At 37.6% G+C, this 18,724-nt stretch overlaps 1 pseudogene; it reads left to right on the top strand.

Annotated features, from left to right (window-relative positions):
• Positions 1-5,655: 5,655 nt before the first annotated feature.
• Positions 5,656-11,301, top strand: LOC115679332 (pentatricopeptide repeat-containing protein At2g34400-like; annotated as a pseudogene).
• The last annotated feature ends 7,423 nt before the right edge of the window (positions 11,302-18,724 follow it).

Raw genomic sequence — 18,724 nt, 5'->3', positions numbered from 1 at the left:
CATTCAAGGACTTGATTTAAAAAACATGAAAGTACCATAAACGAAGAGTATACGTTTCCTTTTAAAAAAGAAATTGTACTTCATTATCTTCATGCACATGGAGATAATGCAAGAGAGGACATATCAACATATGGATTCGAGTCAGCAGTAATTTTTTTTTTGGTCAGATAGTCAGCAGTATTTGCAGACTTTAATAATGCAATCAATAGGCTTCCGTGTGGGCACCGCTAAGTATCTTTCGCATTGGCATTGTCTAATTTAGTCAAAAATAGAATTTAGTGATCCAAGATGTTTTATATTGTTTTTAAGTACATCAATAATTGTAGGCTGGTTCACCTCGAAGCGAAATTTCTCTTGTTTGAATGAGAATCGACACGCATGGACAAGAAAATCATAATCAAACCACTTCATATTAATCTATACGAAAAAAATTGTCATGTCGAAAATCCTACATGGGGATTCAATTTTATTCTATATATTTAAAATAATCATCTTGGATTTTAGTCTAGTTGTTGGTGGAGATAAAAACAAAAAAAGGGTTAGGTCTAGCCATGCAATTGAATTTAATGATTATTTTAAGGAATTGTTTGATCGATGATTGATCCCATTATCTATTTGACGTCATGTGTTGATCAGAGATTGTAGTCTTTACTATAAAAGAGAAGAAGATTGACCAGAAGTTAAAGCAACGTAATTAACATACTTTAAAGATAAGTATTATTTCAATATCACTACCAAATACATCGTACCATCTCAGGAAAGTGACCCGGAAACCGAGCTCTACAATTTATGTTATGATTTTTATTCTTCAACAGTTTTTACATTTTATTATCATCCTAGGTAGTACTTATGAAATACTTTTTTTTAGCGAAGCGTATTGACGTTAAAATTAACATTTTAGATGCTATAGTCATACAATTATGATGTCATGGTTGATTTGGCAAGATAATGACTTGATAGGATAGTATTTAGTACGGTGAACTCAATATTCTTCAATCTTTAATAGCCATCGACGAGCAACCGGTATGCCACCGGCTAGTGGCTGGCGTGCTGCCAATGTGCCGCCGCCACCCTCGCCGGCAACGGCTGAGTTCCGCTAGCAAATAGTTTGAGATTTTTTTATAAAACATAATTACCAAAAATACATTAGAAAGTATAGTTTTTACTAAAAGGCATTTACATCAAAACTGCTTCCCAATGTGTTTTTAAAATACATTTTACGAAACATTATTTGCTTTTCGAAAAACCCCTTTAGCTCAAATACCTTTACATTTTATCAAAAACATTCCTGCAAAGTCGAACTAAACGCACCCATATATCGATGTCCCACTTATATCCTCTAACCCATATTGTCACTGACTGATATATTTATTTTTGAATTTTAGTAATGTTGTTGTCTTTTCACTTAAGAGACCGTCATTGTAAAATCTAGTTGGAATATTTTAACCAACTAAAATGCAATTTAGCCACAGTTGAATAACAATTGTTTACGCATGTGAGCTTTCGATACGTCATTAATATTTTTATACGGGTGATTCTCATTAAATACATAAAAAAATGGTACCAATAGCATAAACATATATATTTCACGAAATAAGTATAAGTAGTGTAATGTAATTATAATGATTATCATATATTGTAAAATAATAAATTACTTGAGTGTGTATATTCCGGTAAATTTGTGACAATAAATATCGATTTTTCTAGCAAAAACTAAAAAGATATTAAAATTATTTTCAAAAGAAGAAAGAGTATAATCACTTTATTAGGAAAAGATCCTCCTTTAATATCTTTTGTATATCAATCGAGTGTTCGAAACTTTTTGAGCATCCAATTAATTCCTCCTGAGTGTGGCAATTCCTCGATCTCATACAATAGATAATTATCGGAGTCTAGTAGGTTTTGGGCTCTTGGGTGACAAACGTGCCCTCCTTCAATATGTAAATACGACAAGTGGCCAAAATCCTAAAGTCAATTCTGGACAGCTAACTTCACAAGGGAAGAAAATTCAAAAAACAAAAAAAAAAATCTAAAACTATTTTCGTATTGTTCGACTAAGTCATGGCACTCAGCCCAACATTTTAAAATCCATATTTTTTTCTTTTATAAAATGGGGTTTAGGCATACACTTAAAAAATCTTAAAATTGATCATTTTTTTATCCCATTTCCTAAAGATAAAAATTCGACCATATCCATTGACTGAGCTAAAGAAGAGGCGTCATATCTAGTCATGTCAATGCTAACTACAATCAAGAATGCTTTGCCGATATAGAAGGATCACTGTCAATATCTGAGGTGAACAAGGTATTAGGCGTGGAGATGTTCACAAGTTGGAAGGATTTCTACAAAGTTGAACAAGCTGGAAGGCTTTGATTGAGGGAGAACAAGTCGAGAAGAATGAGGATATTCGTGATGGTTTGGAAGGACTAAGATAATGTGAACAGCTAGATGAGCCTTACTGATGGTGAACGAGCCTAGAACAATAAGATTCGTTGAAGCTTGGAAGGCCCGAACTTGTGAAGGTGAATAGCTTGGTAGATTCACAATCGCCAATATACTTGGAAGAACCATAAGGATAGAAGAACAACATATTGTTATGAGGACAACATATTGTTAGTGGAGCAATTCATTCCAGATGAGGTGGAGAGACGGTAAAAATGCCGATGATCGAGTGAATTCAGTAAAGACGAGGAACTAGCGAGAACGCTGATGTCTTTGGAGGTCTTTGGAAGCTGATTTGGTCATTCAGTGAAGGCGAGGAATCAATAGGGATGCTGATGTCCTTGGAAGTTTTTGGAAGCTAATTAAGCCAAGAGATTGTTAGAAGATTGATTAAAAGTCATTCCGTGCGGTTTCATCAGTGGACAGCATCAACAGACTATTGGTAATCTCACTCCTAATTATATGAGTAAGGGATAGTGCAGATATGGAGTTCTGGAAAGTGGTATTCGCATGCTTATCTAATTGGAATGGTAACAACATTAATATAGTTGTTACAAAAGCTTGGAGTTCGCATCAGGAGTACTGGAGATGTAACAAAGTAGTTATGGCAATTTTGATGGGAGACGGACTCTGACAGGAGTTGGTTTGGGAAAACTGCCATAGTTAGTAGCTGTTCTGATGTTGATGATCGACAAAGAGCCAATGAAGACTGATGATGGTAGAACCAACGGCACTTCATGGAGTTGAGTGGGAAACGGTCATCTAAGGACTGTAAAGCTATATATACTTAATCCAAAAGAAATAGTGATGTTGGGTGGAAAGGAACAAACTGAGTCTATGGCTTTGAGTGTTCTTGTTTCTGTTGTTAGTAGCTGTCATGTTGATAATGTCTTTGTGAAGTGCGATTGAGTTGTAATAGCAACTAGTCGAGGGTACTAGTGTAAGAGTAATGCTTGTGTCCTGATAGTGTGATCTATCGTGCGAAAGGAACAACACTTGCCAGTTGTAACTTGCAATGTTGATTACTAGAGGATTCCGGTTTGGTTGTGGCCGATAGTATTGGGAGTGGACATAGGCTTGGGGATAAAGTCGAACCGCTATAAAACTCATTATGCTATCTTCTCTCTTCATTGTCTGTTTATTAGCATTGCACCCAATTGCATGAATCTATTTATAAGCACCACTCCTGATTACGTATTGTTCATTAGCAGATGCTTGATTATGTTAAACTATTTTTGTTGTTGGTGAGTTTTAACTTGTTATATTCCGTAAAAGTTCTTCATAGTTCTCATTCAACCTATTCACCCCTCTCTAGGTTATATTGTTAGCCCCAACACTTTTAAATCCCATTTATTCGGTCAAGAGAAAGGGGAGTGTATCTAGTAAACCAATGCTAAAAGGAATTATGACTTGAAGTTAAAAATGCTAGGTGGAAGGTTGCATTCAAGTTAGAAAGTGGCAAGTGGCATAATCATATAGTTATATTCAAATACACAGCCAAGGGGAATGAACCGTAATGATGACATCGGGTTAAAAGCCTTAGGTATAAAGAAATGAATGCTTCTTCAATCCAAAAAATACATGTGGCCTTACATGTGGCCTAATAAGATTAGCTAAAGCAGAAATTTTGGAAAGGGCTTCTTGGCCAAGTAAAATGGGTTAGTCATTAAGACAATAATAGGCTAAGGATAACATAGATGAGATAAAACATGAAATCATGGTTGGCCAAGTTCAGTGTTACAAATTAAAGGCTTGTGGTTTAAAATACTTGGGAGAAAAATGAAGAGAGGGCGTGCCAAATGAAGAGAAACCCAAGGCTTAATCTAAAATATGTTATTAAGTTACCAAAACATTTAATAAATCAACATGTAAAATATTTTAAACTAACCTAAATTATTAGTGAAAAATATCGGATACTTGGAAATCTCAATTCAATAAATTTAAAACTTGAAAATCATCAAATATAAAATTTGGAGCATATCAATCCCTTTCTACAACTAATATGCCGGTAATTAATTATCAACAATATACATCTATTCATTTAATCTTAACACATCGGATTTCGGATGGTAACCGTCACGGAAAATCATTCTAAATACTATTATCCAAATTCGAAAATTACGAATGTCACATCTATCATCTCCCACCTGTTTTAATATCTAATTTTGAATATTTACTATCCCATGATAACATTCTTTATAAAGATTTCACATCCTGATATACTTGAATCTTTTCACACATAATTACATATATCCATTATCAATAGTGTATGTTTTATCAATAATTGCTCAGTTATTTAATCATTCATACATTTAGTAATGAAGTGGTCTTGTTTAATCTTTCAAATGTCAATTCTGTGCATACACACAATGCGCATTTGCTAGTCTGTTTGTTGTAAACAATACTATTTGTATCCATGACATCGATATCCTACTGTATTTACTACCTCCGACCTGAGCGGCCTGTCGAGACATTGACATCTCATGGACATGCTACTTTAAAGAACGTGCTATTAATCCATTTTAATTACTCTAGCTAAGTTTTTTTTTTTTGGTAAAAAAAAGTTAAGAGACAATTTCTTTAGAATTTATGGTGTTGTGGGAAGAAGGGTCCAAGCTCAAGCCATTTAGGAGCAGATAAACTATTATATACCTAATACGAACAACACATGTTTTCATGTGTCAAATGGGATACTTGTTCGAAAAGTCCTAAACCTATTGTACGATGACTAATAGAGTCTTAAACCTTTTAATTATGCCAATTTAGCCTCAAACCTTTTAATTGTATCAATTTAGTTCCAAACCTTTTGATGATTTGCCAATTTAGTCCCAAACCATTGACGATTTGCCAATTTAGTCATTCCGGTTAATTTTGACTAAAAATCACTAACGTGGAACCCGGCTGACTGCGCCCTTCTTATGTGACGTGATCGGTGCTGACGTGGATAATTTTTTCATTTTTTAAAAATTACTTTCCTTTTTTTTTTTCCTTTTCTTTCTCTTTGGCTTGTGGCCAATACTCGGGCATGGCTGGGCGACCGTCCCTGGCCAGGCTACCGGCCACAAGCAAGGGACGGTCGCCCTTACACACTTAATTGAAAATTAAATAAAAAACTATATATGTGTGTGTTTTTAGGAGAATAATACAAGCACATTAATGAACTTCTGGTTCTTTAATAGGTAAAATTTGGTCAGTCATTACAAAAGATGGTGCATTCTAGCCAAGAAAGACTGAAAATAGTGTTACCCTGGTGGAATTCCAAATAAGTAGGGATAGAAAATGGCTCAGGTCAGGAGAAGGTGGGCTCTCCTTCAGTACGATCCTCAGCGCACGAGTCTCCTACCTCGCCTCGTTCCCCGCCAACCGAGCCTTTTGAAATCCCAACCAATCCCCCCGTCCATTCACCGAACCAGATTCGCTGCGAATCGCTCTGAATTCCTCAACCCGATGACTCCGCCTTCAATGTCATGATCCGGGGCTTGACCGCCGGACGGCACGGCTACCCTTTGACGCCGCTGCGCTACTGTTGCCGAATGAGATGTGTAGGACTGAAGCCCCGATAATTTCACGTACCCATCTCTGTTCATTGCATGCGCGAATCTTTCCCGAGTTGTGCCGTGGTCGGGCGGCTCGTTGTTCGGTATTTAGGACTGGGTTGGATTCGGACAGTCATGCTAGTCACTCGTTGATTATGATGTATGCCAAGCGCAGGGCGCTGGAGACTGCACGCAAGGTGTTTGACGAAATTGCCGAAAGAGATTTGGTCTCGTGGAACTCGATGATCTCTGGGTATGCGAAGATGGGTTTTGCGGCGGATGCGGTTGAGCTGTTCAGGAAAATGGGGGAGGAAGTTTTCATGCCTGATGAAATGACTGTGGCAAGCACTCTCACGTTGTGTGGAGACTTGGGGGGATCTGAGATCGGGCAAGTGGATACAGGGATATGTTCTGGATAATGGGATGAAGTTGAACTCATGCGTGGTATCTGCCTTGATTGATATGTATGGGAAATGTGGGGATTTGACATCAGCAAAGAGCATTTTTGATAAAATGGTAAAGAGGGATGTAGTGACTTGGAATGCTATGATCACAGGGTATTAGTCATTTTCTCTTGATTGCTTGCTTTATAAAATCACCAGTTATTACCTCATTTCATCTGTGACATCATTGTTTTCTACTAGTCTAATTGCTATAGGTCTGGTATTAGCTTTCCTATCAGATTTATTCTGAATTATAAGACTTTACCAGGATTGATCCCAATCCAATCGTCAAATTTGCATATGTACTCTTCATAATACTAATACTAATATTTTTTTCAACTGAGTGATAGTTGAGGTCTGCCCCAACTTTTTTGTCTGGCGGCTACAAGATTGTTTCTTTTCTATAAGTGGATAGTTTTGAAAAGTTCTTTTTTTTTGGGAAACTTCAAGTTATGTAGTTTTACCTGCTTTTCTGAAAGGTTTTCAGGTCCTTGCCTCTTTCTATTAGTGCACTCTGTTAGCTTGATTCTTGCTTCTCTTTTACTGGTTCATATACTAGCCTTTCAGTAATGAGGATAATGCCACTCATTTTTGGGTTGTCTGTGGGAGAATTTATCCTTGCAAATTGACTTTTGCATTCTCCTTTACCTTTGGTTCAGTTAATCAGTTAGTAATGTCCAAGATACATATTATGGTAATCTGCACGATTAAGCGTAATTGGTGAGGGGCTCTCTAACTATTTTTGACATATTAATTTGTGACAGTTACGCCCAAAATGGGATGACTGATGAAGCGATCATATTATTTAGCACGATGAGAGAGGCTGGCATTGATCCTGACAAAATTACATTGCTTGGCATGTTGTCTTCTTGTGCCTCAATAGGGGCCCTAGACCTGGGGAATTGGGTGGACACCTATGTGTCTCATAGCGGCTTAAGGCGTGACGTTTACGTTGGTACTGCTTTAATTGATATGTATGCTAAGTGCGGAAGTTTAGACAATGCTCTTAAAGTTTTTGAAGACATACCTCAGAAAAATGAGTCGTCTTGGAATGCTATGATTTCTGCCCTAGCTTTCCATGGTCGAGCAAAGGAGTCATTAGCACTATTTGATCGCATGTTGAAAGAGGGTGGGCATGTCTGCCCAAATGACAACACATTCGTCGGAGTACTCTCTGCATGTGTGCATGGTGGTGCTTCATTGTGAAGATGCCTGGAAAGCCAGATGAAGTTATTCTGGGGTCATTACTTGGTGCCTGTCAGAAGTGGCGAAATGCGGATATTTGTGAGCGGGTGATGCAGCTGCTTCTGGAAATAGAAACTTCGAATTCTGGGAACTATGTTATGTCATCAAAACTCTGTGCTGATGTGAAGAAGTGAGATGAATCAGCGAGGATGAGAATATTGATGAGACAGGGGTATAACTAAGACACCTGGTTACAGTTGGTTGGGGATTGAGACTCAGCTTCATCAATTTCATGCTGGTGATACTTTGCATCATAGCACAGTGGAGATGTATCAAGTATTGGTGGATGAGATGAAGAGGGAAGGTTACATCCTGAAAGCTGACAATTCCGAAGAAACTGAGGATCAGTAGATTTGGGTAAGTCTTTGGTAACGCAATATCATCTTTTATTTTTTCCCAATTCTTAGGCTGGTGATTTGTTGCAGATTTTTTAGTATTTGTCTTGATATCTTAGGTGCGCTATTTGCTTGTGCAATTTCTGTGTTGGCTATTATATTTTCTTTCATAGCTCTTACATGATGCATGCTGAAGGGCTTTTTGCACTCTCATTCTGGATAATTTGCACAAATCAGTCTCAAGCATTATTTCACTTCTTTCATACTGCCATGGATCTTTAATTTTTCTGCTTAAACTTAAACATAGAAGTCCATTCAAGTAGTGCTGGTTTTTCAGTTCTCAATCGTCCTCTTCTATCCCATGGAACACCAACGGTATACAAGAGCTTTTTAAGTAGTTATAAAGAGATGTTAATAAAACAAACTTTTGAAGTAACTTGCACAAGAAATGTTTCTTGAGATACAGTTTCTTAACCGTCGTCTTCATTAGTATTGATCCTTTAGCCTGCACGAGAACTTAATAACTAGAGTTTGTTTTGCGCACCTCTGTGGTCAGTTAAGTTCTACGTTCAGTATCTGAGTGGTATTGAACATGTTCTAACTCTTCCAGTCCTTGATTAAGCAACTGTATTTGCTGCTGTTTGTTTTACTAGGAAAATATGCTGCTATTTTCTGTAAAATCTCCATTTGTCTTTTAATTGAAAGTATATTCTTAACTACCTCTGGAGATTGTTGTTCTCCAAATGAGTGCTGTTTCCTTTCAAATAGTTGGTCATTACTCACTTGAAGTCATTTACGTGTTTTATAGTTTAAGCTTTTTATTTTCTGGTCATTGATGTTTGAATGCTAGATAGAACTTAATGTTTAAATTCATTATTAGGCTCTTCTCTACTCTTCAATTAAATTTCTATTGTAGATAGCTCTTCAACATACATTTCTCCCACGTAATGGCTCAGATTAGGGATCAATGCAGAATTTTTTTTTTTTTACAAATTAAGATGATTTATGATGGAATAAGATACTTCTCATTGGTTTTACCTCCTTTTATTGTCAAGAGAATAAAGCATTAGGTCTTAGAATCAGTAAACAATCATTTAGTCAGAAATTACTTATAAGTGCGGGGGATGTTGTGCTAAAAATCTACTGCAGGATGTTGTGCTGCTATTACTAAACAGTTTTATAGTAGATAACGGTTTACTTGGTGATGTAATAGTATTAAACACTTCCATAGTCGATTATGGGCACCTGCTTTATGCATGTAATATCCCCTCCTATGTATGTATCTGCTCCAACCATTCAAAGGTGCATGTTCTGTTCTCCCGGTGGTTACCCTTGTCCCTTGAAATATGTCATCTTGAACTTCCATGGTGAGAAATTTCTTTGGACATGCACAAATAGAACCAAAAAGTTAGCTCAAGAAAGTAACAATAGCTGCAATCTTTATCAAATAGCTCTAACCAAGTGGCTAATACATAGGTTACCATAGATGCTGTTCGGCGGTCGCTTATCTGGGGGTTCCTTTAGAGAGTGAGAGCCCAAAAAATCAGAGAGGGTATTAAGTGAACCGTACATATATGTTTCTGCATTTGAATTATGCATCCAGAGCCCAAGAATCACAGGGGCCTTTCAGAATCCCAGGTGTGGCTAGCCTACCCTTAATCTTATACTTAAATTTGCAGCAAGTGCCTTACATTAACTTGAATGGCTTACTAATGATTGAGTTGTTTAGCAGATGGAAGTTTACACGTTATTGAGGCCTGTTGTGGAGGTAATTGAAATGTCCAGGAAATAGACTTATAGACTTGAAGATGGTTTGCTAAAAATCACAAGTTTATTTAGTTTAAAGTTGGGAATATGTTGTTCTAAAGCTTGTGAGGATCTCTTGCTCCACTGGATAATGCATGTGGTTGCTATACCTAATGTTATTCAACCCTTAATCAGGCCATCAAGTTCCATGACTGTAAAAGATTCAGAATCCAGATGCAATTCAGAAGTCATGGCAGATCAGGTTATAATAGATGAAAAGTGACAGGTGAGTTGTACGGTGGAATGAGGAAGATCTAGAAGAGGCATTTAATGTAAGATAAATTTTCTTAAATCTGTTCATTCTGATTATATCACCTACTTAGAGGATTGAATTCAGATCATATTGATTCAAACTCTTTCCTCAGTTTGTACTTTGCCCATACTTGCTAACCCACCCACTTGTTGGAGGGTTGAAATAACACCCCTTGTAGTCTTAAGGAGTTTCAATTCCATCAAATGAAGATGTGTACTTCATAACCTGTGCCCCCTTCCTGACAAAAAATGAAAAAAAAAACGAAGATGTAGCTGCTACTCAATTTTCACATTCATTTGTTATGTATATATCATTTGAAAACAAGTAAACGGTGATCATGCAGGTTACTGAGATTAAAGCTTTTGTTACTCTCCAGAGAAATGTCTATTTTTCCTTATGAAAGATTAGCTTCCACATTTTTAATTACGCAATGTTTTTATTGTCTGAGAATTATAGGACCGCTATAAGTGATGTATATATTTTCCTTAGTTGCATGAAAAGTTAAACTTTATTCTTGCATGAACTACACAATGCCTGCTCAGAAAAATTGTTCTCGAACAATTCTGTTGTTGCAAAGAATATGTTCTCTACACAGTTGTTGGTTGATTATTTGTGGGTTAATCATGTCATCACATCAAGTGTCAGAAAGATCAGATGTCTTCTCATCTTGTTTTATCCTTTTGTTGGCCTTGTTTTTTAGTTGTGACCTCGAGATACTAGTTTATTTACTTTATCATGGCCTATTCAAAGGAACTACCTGTCACGTGTTTCAGAAACAAAGCTAAATGTTATGTGAATTAAAAGGGTGTCTCAGAAAGGAAATATCGTTCTTTTGTGAACGGATATTTAATCTCCGGATGACCAGAGTGAATTTCATATTAATCATTTTGTAATGCTCTAGGACTTATGCATTTATCTTCTAATGCAATGCCTGAATGATAATCTCGTAATGGTCTCATTTATGTCGTATCAATGTCTCTTAATATGCTTGAGAACCTTTATTGTATATCTCATCTTCGACTTGCTGATCTTTTTATGCTAGGGGATACAGGTGAACAAGAAGTACCTAACATCCTTTCACCCTCTCCCACAGTAAAAAAGAGAAGTAGGGATTCAAGAGGTAAGTTTGATTCATATATTTAATGTTCCCAGGGGTTGAATATTTCAAGATACTTTCTGACTATACAATGAGAAGTTTATTGTTTGATTTGGATTAATTTAAGATGCACCCATGGACTCCGTTGCTCTTCCAAGGATCCTCCATCTTCCACGATTCATACCATTGAGTAATTCATTTCCTTGTTGAGCTAGCTCATCCTGATATGACTGTAGAAGAATACCTTTTGGTCCTTTCAACATGGTTGAACGTCGTTAGGAACTCTAAATGAACCAGTGTTACACCCTGAGGCTGTCAATACCAACTTCAATGGGATTCATTTCAATATAAAAAAGTGATTAATGTCTAGCTAAGTAGACTCCACAGTACACAATATTATTGCTTTGTCTAGATAGGGAATCATTAGATCATGTTAGATGTCCACCTTTTAATCATATGAGATCTGATATGGTCATTCACTTGGCGTTGCAATAGTGGTTTGCATGCACCACTTTCCCAGAGTTTTTTTAATCTATGACTGAAGTCGGTAGCTTTTCTATAGACTATAACTAGTGCAAATAAATTTCGTGAAAATTGACTTTCTGAACTTTATTTTAAGGGATATTTGCTTGAGCAATGGAATTTTGATTTATCTTTTTGTGATTTAGGGGGTCAAATAAGAGTATCCAGGAACAAGTGCCCATCGAAATCTTTTGGTTTATTTCATCCACAGTTAGAGTGTATTGATCAGCTAACATTGAGATTATCTTCTCTCCCTTCTCACACGTATTTTTTAAGAAGGATGATCTCTACCATGAATAACATCATCCCGGATGCCAGTTCCACCTGCTAGTAAATTGTGTTATGACAATTTATTTTGGGGAATATTGTCTAAAAAGTTATAAACATATTGCACTTTTGCCAGTTCAATCCTAAACCTTTCAACTTTGTCAATTGAGTCATAAACCTTTTCATTTCTTGCCAATTGAGTCCATCCAGGCAATTTTGGCTGGAAATCGCTGATGTTGATATTTTAAAACAATATTTAAATAATTTGTGATTTTTTAATGTTTTTTTTCCTTTTCTCTATTTTTTTTCTAGGTTTTGAAATTAGGGGTGGCGAGCGTGGCCGGCCGACCCTCGCTGGCTCTAGGTGAGGGCATCGCGGCCATCACTGGCTCTGGGCGAGGGCCCCGATGCCCTCGCCGGCTAAAGCGAGGGCGTGCAATCCCTTGCCCAAATCCGTCAAGAGTCGCGACGGCCTCGCCAAATTTGGCCAAGCGAGGCACTTGGTGGCTTCACTTTGGCCCCACGCCCTCGCCTAGCCAGATTTGGCGTGGGCATCGCGACCCTCACCGGATCAAGGCGAGGGCTCGCGCGCCCTCGCTTTGGCCGGCGAGGGCGTTGTGGCCCTCGTCCAGAGCCGGCGAAGGTTGGCCAACCACCCTTGCGTACCTAACTTCAGAACACAGAAAAAAAAGAGAGAAAAGGAAAAAAAAAGAAGAGAAAAGAACATAAAAAATTATTAATTATTAAAATATTATTTTAAAATCTCCACGTTAACGTCATGTGGTCGTCCGGCGTTCATGTCAGTGATTTCCGGCCAAAATTGGCTGGATGAACTCAGTAGGCAAGAAATGAAAAGGTTTAGGACTCAATTAGTAAAGTTGAAAGGTTCATGATTGAATTAGCAAAAGTGCAATAGATTTAGGATTTTTTGAACAATTTTCTCATCTATTTTGTATGATACACAAAATCGCGATTTAAGATTGTCAACGTAATTGTAATGTGGTCTCATGAATCTGTTACGTGTCAAACTTGAATTCGCTTACATGAATATTTCTCTTTACATACGTAAGACTTTTTTGTTTGCTTTTCATTGACGCATCATGCATTAAGTCGTTTAGATGCGCTCGAATTTCGCGTGTCGGCATACTAATTGAATTCAACGGTCAAACTCCACTCAAATCAGATTGCAGCAAATATTCCTTTTTCTCAAATTTTCCACCCAACCTCGTGATATTCGACTCAAAAAGTCTCCAGCATATCTCTTTGATTGCTCCACAATCATTTTTCAATGTCACTATTCCCTTTCTATGATCGACTGCCTAACTCCTTCGTTAAACATTAATTTATTTTATATTAGTAATGATCAATGGAAAACAAACACAAACAGGGTTGTATCTTGAATTGTAAGTAAAGACACTGCGATTATGGAAAACGTGCATGAATCATAACATTGACAAGATTCAGCCCCTTTTCTGTTAATATGGCACGTTCATCGAATCATGTTCTTGAATGGTGATCTGGCCAGGCCACTCATGAGTCATAAATCAGAAAAGGAAAGAGAAAAGAGATGATATCATCAGGCTGCTGGTTTTGGAATTCGAGCAAAACCAATTGGCATATTATATTCCAGTCTTCACCAATGTCCTCCTCCTATTACTCTCTTTTGAGAAAAGGAAAGGAAAGGAAATGAAGAGAAAGAGATTCTCTTCCCATCACTTGTTATTTAATATCCAAGCATTTTTTGAGGGAAGATTTTGGATGGTAGCAGAAGTTGAAAGTCTGTGTGCGTGAGAGTGTGGTCAATTGCCACTTTTAGGAAGAATGTCCGGCTTTGGGAATATTATATGGGAGTCGTCAATTCTTGCTTGTGGGCATGCACATAATTGCCTTCTAGGCTTCTTTTCTCAGCTCTATATAAAGAGTGTGTGTGTGTGTCTGTGTTCATCGCGGTGCATAGAAGAGTGAGAAAGAAAGAGGGTGCGATTGTATGTCGAAACATCAACGTACAAAAGAGATACGAGCGGTCAAAGTTCGGTCCGAGAGTCTTGCATGAAGAGGTAGAGAGAGTGTTGAATGCAGCCAAGAATGGCTTGCCGGTTTTCCTTCTTTTAAGACACGAAATCGTAGCCAGCAAGCTGTTCTTGGCTATGTTCCTCTCTCTTCTTCTCATGCGAGGCTCCACGGATCTAGTTCCGGAGAAAATTAAGCAGGAAGATATTGAAAATGAGTCTCTCTCTCTCTCTCTCTCTCATCATATCATGTTTATACCTCATGACTTGTTGAAACGGTGTTTACTGAAAAACCTAGTTGTTTGGTTTCGTAGAACGTTTAAGTTCTCACTACACTTTAGTTTTTGGTTCTATGTACTTATGAAAACATGTCTGATAAATGAAACTGGAAATAATGGCGACGTGTTTTTATTCCATCAAAGCTATGAAAGAAGATTTTCCCCCTTTTGTCATCCATACAAGATTCTTATGAACTACAATCGGGAATATGACATATAGTTTTTTTTTTTGGTAAGGAAAACTCATTTTCTTGTTTTGGTTCGAAAATTTAGGAGTTGTTTGGTTTCAAATTTATTTATTTTCATTCATAAACAGTAAAATTATTTAATTTGTTTGTAGTTTATTTAAAAGTGTATCTTAATTTAAAATAATGGTTGGTCACACCAAATAATAATTGTTTATAGAACATCTTCTTACTAAACAACGTATGTACTGTCTAAAGGCTACACTTACATTTAATATAATTCATCAAATGAAAATTGTAATTACTACAATAGCTCTTATAAAAAGATTTGGGGAAAAGTGTCAGAAAAGTCATAAATCTATTGAATTTGTGCCAATTTAGTCCTAAATTTTTTTTATGCTAATTTAGTTTTAAACCTTTTGACATAGTGCCAATTCAGTCCTTCTGGCTAAATTTGGCTGGATATTACTGATGTGGACGTCGGCCGGCTTATGTGGTACCACCGAAGCTAACGTCGATAATTTTTAATAATATTTTAATATTTTTCGATTTTTTAATTATTTTTTCTGATTTGTTTCTTTTTTCTTTCTTTCTTCTTCCTTTTGCCGGTGACCGGCCACTGGCCACAGGCGATGGACGGCCAAGTGAAAGGTTGAGGCACGAGCTAGAGGCGTCTAGAGCTTGGTTGGAGGAATAGAAGACGACGACCGAAGAGGGAGAGAGAGAAGAGAGTCTGAGCCCTAGTGGGTTGGACTCATTTATTTTAGTCTTTAAATTTTAGAATCCATTATGATTAGACTCTTCAAATTTCAAGTGACCCATATATGATCCATTCCAACAAATTTGGGTCATTTATGGGTTTAAGTTCCATTTTGATAGGTCTACCTTTGATCCATGTTCATGTGCACTAAATACATAACATCCAAAAGACGTGCACAAGTGGTGCTGTATTTATGCTTGGTTCGTGAAGGTGAGGCCATTTAAACCTCTTCTTTTTGCGTGTCTTGATCCTTTATGTACACTTCAGCTGTGTTTCTTGAACCTGTAAATTGATCTCACTATTTCTGTAAAAGTTGCTTCTAGTTAATCGCTTATATTAAAAAAAAGAGGCCTCCTGATGGGGACGTAGTCCCACATACTTTTGGGTATGCATAAATAACGTCACATATCCGTTTGGTTCCACAGAAGGTGAGACCGTCCAGACCTTCTTTTCTGACGTGCCTCGGGCCTTTATATGTACTTCGCTTCTGACCTAAATCCCGCAAGCAGGTTAGTCTCACTGATTCTCTAAGGCCGTTTCCTAATTTGCCACTTATTTAAATAATGAAGGTACTTAACGTTTGATAACGTTGTTTGTCTAAACTCTCTTCTGAGGGAGATCTGGTTAGAATTGAAGTTTCTTGATCTATACTAATATCACACACATATATGTCTATTTGAGCATGAATTCCAAGCACCTTCCGAATTGCTTGTTCTCTCTCTTTCCAACAGGAGTCTTTTCATGTACTTTTTTAATCAAGAGTCTTTTCAAGGTCACTTTAGAAGTAAGCCCTTCTTACATTACGATCATGAGCGGCGGTCGGAGACAACCCAAGGAGAAGGCGGCCGAATATCCCAATGTCGAGGTGGTGGTAGACCGAGGTCCATCCCGGTCTTTGATTTTGTAATATCTATTTTATTTTCATTTATAGTAACTAATTAATAAATTTAGCTTAGGTCTTACTACATAAAAATGATTTAGTTAGAAAGACCACCAAAAATAAAAGAAACAATTTTAGCTTCTTAGCTTAGTTTATGAATGACTTCTAAATAATGAATAGGGAGTGTGGATTAATTGCAACTTTGAAGTACTTCAAACGAATGAACTAGACACTTAGTATCCTATGGTCGGATTGAGGCCCCAACCTAGGATAAGTGAATAAAACATGATTTTTGTGTCCTCGGTCTCAATAATCCTCATCTTCCCATTAAGATTGGATCAGTCTTTAAATTCAAGCTTTCGAGGGATCATGTCTTTAGGCTCAATAATGAGGCCTTGTAATAAGTCGGGTTTTCATTCTCGCACTTATTTTCTTTTGACGTCATTTTAATTTTTTGGATGTTTATTTATCTCACTGTCATTTCAATAAATTGAGTGTTAATTTCCTTTTCTAATATAGGATAAGATTAGATTAGAACTTCAAATGAACCTACAAAAACATTTGCATGATCACCTAGATGGTTTTGTGGATTGTTACCTTTAGGCTTCAAATGGTAAAATAAGATTGCATGGCTACTTAGATAATACACTTCAAGTTAGGTATTGAAAGGGCTTTAATATAACTATTAGCGTTAACAATTCCTCGAGTTTAATATCTTAGGTTCCGTAGGAAACGAGATGACACTACCGTGTCTCATTTGGTTTCTAACTAACTCTAAAGGGCTAGTGGTAATTCCTAGAAATACTTAGGTTATAAATAACTTTAAAAGAAATCTCAACGTCACGCAAGGTATGAGCTTGGGAGAGCTCGAGCCTACCTTGGGCCAATACCTCTAAACCCGAACCCGAAGGGCCTTTGGGAGGGTTGTGAAACCAAGCCCATATCTTGTACGACGTTGGATTTTTATATTAAAGTTCTTTCAAAGCCTAAGACATCAGGGAATCGCCCCTAGCCTATTGGGGTTCACTAGAAACCAAACGAGACGCAGGTGTGTCATTTCATTTTCCATGGAACCTGAGATTTTAAGCACGGGAACTAGTTTATGCTAATCCTTGTATTAGCACCCTTTTGGTACCACTAACTTGAGAGATTGTTGTGTAAGTGGCCATGCAATCTTGATTATCATTTGTGATTCTACGGTATCAAAGTCACTAAGCGAGCATACAAATGTTTTTGTAAGGTTTGTTATGATCTTAATCTAGCCTAGCCCCTAGAAAAGAATATAACAAGCAAGCTATTATTATGGCGGTGCGGAATTGAAACACTCAAGTAATTGAAAGCATCTATCTGAGTGTGGGAAAGGAAAAACCTGATACAAGTCGGGCAAAGATTATTAAAACATCTCCAACCAAAACCCGATAATAAGTCAGGCAAAGAATAGACATGACTTTGTTATTAAGCCTTGGGATCTAAACCCCCATAAGCTTGATATTAAGGATTAGAACCAATCTAAAGGGATTTTAAATGGGCCACACTTTTTCTACTCACATTATGACTAAAATACTCCCTATAATAGTGTTGTGACAATATTAATCTTTATGGATTAACTTTTATGGGTCTCACTTTTTTAAAGCATCTTTTTTTTTTGTCGGTGGTGTTCTGTTTGTTTTCTTCTCTCTCTTTTCTAACGGGTCCCACTTTCCTTCTTCTCGTTTACTTCTCTCTGCACACGTATGTCCCTCTCTGCTCCCCCTTTCCATTTATCGCTTCAACACCGACAATGGCGTCACAGCGGTCACCATGGCACTCTCCAGTGCTGTACTTGTTTGAAGGCCTGGCATTGATGCTGGGGCTCATAGGCTTTGCTCTCTTGATATTGGCCTGTTCTTATTGGAAACTCTCCAGCAATTCGAGCAACACCCAAAGAGATAAAGAAAACAGGGTGAAGCAAAGATGAGCAATGGAAAAGGGCACAATAAGGCCGTAAAGGTGTGTGAAGAGAAGACAGTGGTGATAATGATTGGCGACCAGACACTTTTCTTGCCACGCATATCTAGCAGAAGCCCTTCTTTTGGTGATTCTCAAGGCAACAATAATGGCGATGGTCAGAGCTTAGTTGCAAAGGATGAGAAGGAAGACAATTTCAACAAGACCAAAGAGGTTAATAAAATTAACAATGATGCTAACGATGATGATGTTGGCAATCATGCTGTTCATGGTCATAATTAAGAGATGAAGGTGCAAGCACTCCAACCTTCGACCGGCTAGGATGACATGCTTCGGTCGGAAGCCTCTCCAACCGAGGAGCTCTCCAACTACTCTTCCCGTCGACAACCAGCCAAAACCGAAACCAAAGCCAAAGCTTGAGAGGATTGGAATTGAGATCCTATCGATGCTCTTTGAGTTGGACAAGGAGAACCGCCATCCCGCGCCGCCGCGACTCCTCTGGCGAAGGTGGAACAGCAAGATGCGTCGTTCGCAGAGGAGTTGCTCGCGACGAGGAAGAAGCTAGAGAGGCTGAGGGTGGAGAGGGAGAGGACGGATCGACCTAGAACTGGTGGTTCCTAAGGGAACCTGTCCGGTTCCTAGTTCCAAGTGCGAAACCGCCCACTCGTCCACTTAGACCGGACCGGTAATATATATATTATATTTATTTATTTTTAATT

Source organism: Syzygium oleosum, unplaced genomic scaffold (genome assembly GCF_021117445.2).
Source record: "Syzygium oleosum isolate NSW1041296 unplaced genomic scaffold, Sole_v2.1 Sole_v2.04, whole genome shotgun sequence".
Classification (NCBI taxonomy): Eukaryota; Viridiplantae; Streptophyta; class Magnoliopsida; order Myrtales; family Myrtaceae; genus Syzygium; species Syzygium oleosum.
This window is presented reverse-complemented; position numbering and strand designations above follow the sequence as displayed.